Raw genomic sequence first — 2748 nt, 5'->3', positions numbered from 1 at the left:
TGTAATGTAATGTTAACGGCCCGGTTTTCACCCGGTTTTCACCCGGTTTTTACCCGGTATAATTGTGGCCCGAAAGTGTATTGGTTTCATCGGGTCTAAGACCGGGTTCGAGTCTAATAAATAGACCCGGTGTATATTTCGGATCAGATCTGGATCACATCAAACCCGGCTTCACCCGACCCATGTGCACCCCCTAACCATAGGTAATATAATATGTTTTTGGGTGTTTTATAGAGACAAACAAGATGCTTCTTCATATGGATATAGATATGCATTTAATATCCTACATATACGGTGACACTAATATTTGATGCTAGATGCTATCGTATTTTAGTTTACCTAGTACATGGCATTATTCCCCTTGGTGTGCTCACTAAATCTTTCTTAACTATTTTATGTTAATAATTAATAATAATAATAATAATAATAATATGGGTTAAGTATGATTTTGGTTCCAATGTAGAGGCCGAAAATTAATTTTGTTTTCGGCCTTTTTTTCGCTACAAAATGGTCCCAAAATTTTAGTTTAACCGTCGCAACCGTCGCACCGCTGTAGCGCCGCACCGCCGCTTGAAGGGGAAATAAAGAGCAAGAGAGGAGAAAGCTAAGGGAGAAGAGAGAGATCGGAAGGGAGAAAGCTAAGGGCCACCGCCGTTGCTCCTCGCCGTCGCCGCTACCGCTCCTGCTCCTCGTCGTTCAGTCCTCGCCGCTCGCACTGCTACCCGCGACCTTGCCGCTGCTCCACGACGTTCACCGCCTGCCGCTTCTTCTTCTTCTTCTGTAAACTGGATTTTTTGTGTAATTTCTGAATTTTTAGTTTTGAATTTTGTTGATGGTTCTGAGTTTTGATTGTTCTGGTTTTTTGAGTTCTGATTTTCTGAGTTTTAATTTTCTGAGTTCTGAGTTCTGATTTTCTGAGGTGGGGGTGGTGGTGGGTTCTTGTGTTGATGATGATGGTGGGGTGGTGGTGGGTTATGTTTTGAGTTTTGTTGTTCTTTTGATGATGATGATGATGATGACGACGACCATGATGATAATGGTGGTGGTGGTGGGTTCTTGTTCAGCTTGGGTTTCTAGTTGATTTTGGGAGAAGTTCTGATGATGATGATGATGACCATGATGATACTGGTGGTGGTGGTGGATTCTGGTTTGGTGTAGATTTCTGTTCTACTTCTGTTGAGTTTGGTTGATTTTGGGGTAAAGGGAAAGGGTATTTTCATTCGAAGGACGATTTTAAAACAAACTGAAATTTTGAGGACCATTTTGTAGCGAAAAAAAAAAAAAAGATCGGAAACGAAATTGATTTTCGGCCTCTAGGTTGGAACCAAAATCATACTTAACTCTAATAATATAAGAGAAAGAAGAGTCAATATTATAAGTGTCACATTTTACAGAAATTTCGTTGGTAAATAAGTCAATTTGTAATCTTCTTTCTTTGTGCAACTCAACTAAGTGCAAGAAATTATAATGCTATTACACGAGTTAGTCATACATACACATAGGTTCATTGGTTCCTTAAAATATCTGCATAGATTAAGTGAATTTCAACAATATGAATCTAGGGTCCATATCCTAGTTTACCATCCAAATCTCTCTCTTCAAAGCCTTCTTCAACTTTCACCAATTCACTTCTTGCCATTTCAAGATCAACTTCAACAGAAGCAACCATTGCCTCCAGCTTCTTCATTTCCATCTCCAGAGCAGCCACATTCTCCTTCACACTTTGCACTTTAGCGGATCTCTCCGTGTAATTTTTCATACTTAAGGCGGATTGAACATGTGGCTCCAGCCAAGTTAAATCAAATCTAAACGTCTCAAGTTCTCCCCATAAGATTTGAAGATTGCTACAAGCCTCTTCATCCATATCTCTCACCTTTTTAGTCCTGAGAAAATGCAGAACTCTTCCCAAATCCGTGAATGCCCATTCGCTAAACCTTCGACTTCTCTTCTTCTAGCATTAAATAACTGAGGGATGCTTTGCACATACTTCGTCAAGAAGCGAAACCAACGCTTTTTCTATTTTTCCTAAACTCCTGGAATCAACAAGCTCGTCAATTGAGATTGCACACATGTCCATAGATGAAGGATGATCAACATGTTCAATAGGCTTTAGCAGGCACTTCAACAGGAACTGGTGGAGCAGGTTGATCAACATTTTCTCAAGCTCTAGGGTGCTGACGGAAATCTTAGCTTCAATTATACAAGTGTCATTCACAATAAACCCCTTTCTAAGATTATAAAAGTCAGCTAAATGTAAAAATGAATTGAAGCCCCAGTCACTCTCTTTGGCATTGAATGTGTGTTGAGCTTCTGAAAAATCCATATATACATATCAAGAGTCAACCAGGGTCAACTAATTGTAAGTAGAACATTCGTTAACACCATGCTAGTATTGCAGATTAGATAAAACTCATAATGAATTAGAAAATAGCAATGTTGTTGTCATACAATTGGAGTGGTTTTGAGAACTTGTAAAATTGGTATTATTCAGACCAAACTTGTAAAGAAAGTAATCTATATAATAATAACAGGCATGCTACACATTTATGTAACCATATAATTAAGTTGCCCTAAATCCAAAGAATCACCAAAACACTATGCATATTATAACATACATGACCCATGTGTAGAAATGAGTGCATAAGCTTAAGTAGTCAAAACCAAAAAAAAAAAATTTAAAATCGAACAAAGCATAAGGGCACGAGGGCAAGGGAGAGGGAGATATAAAAGTTACCTTTTGCTTTTGTG

The sequence above is a fragment of the Arachis ipaensis genome, chromosome B02, assembly GCF_000816755.2.
Source record: "Arachis ipaensis cultivar K30076 chromosome B02, Araip1.1, whole genome shotgun sequence".
In the NCBI taxonomy this organism is placed as follows: Eukaryota; Viridiplantae; Streptophyta; class Magnoliopsida; order Fabales; family Fabaceae; genus Arachis; species Arachis ipaensis.
This window is presented reverse-complemented; position numbering follows the sequence as displayed.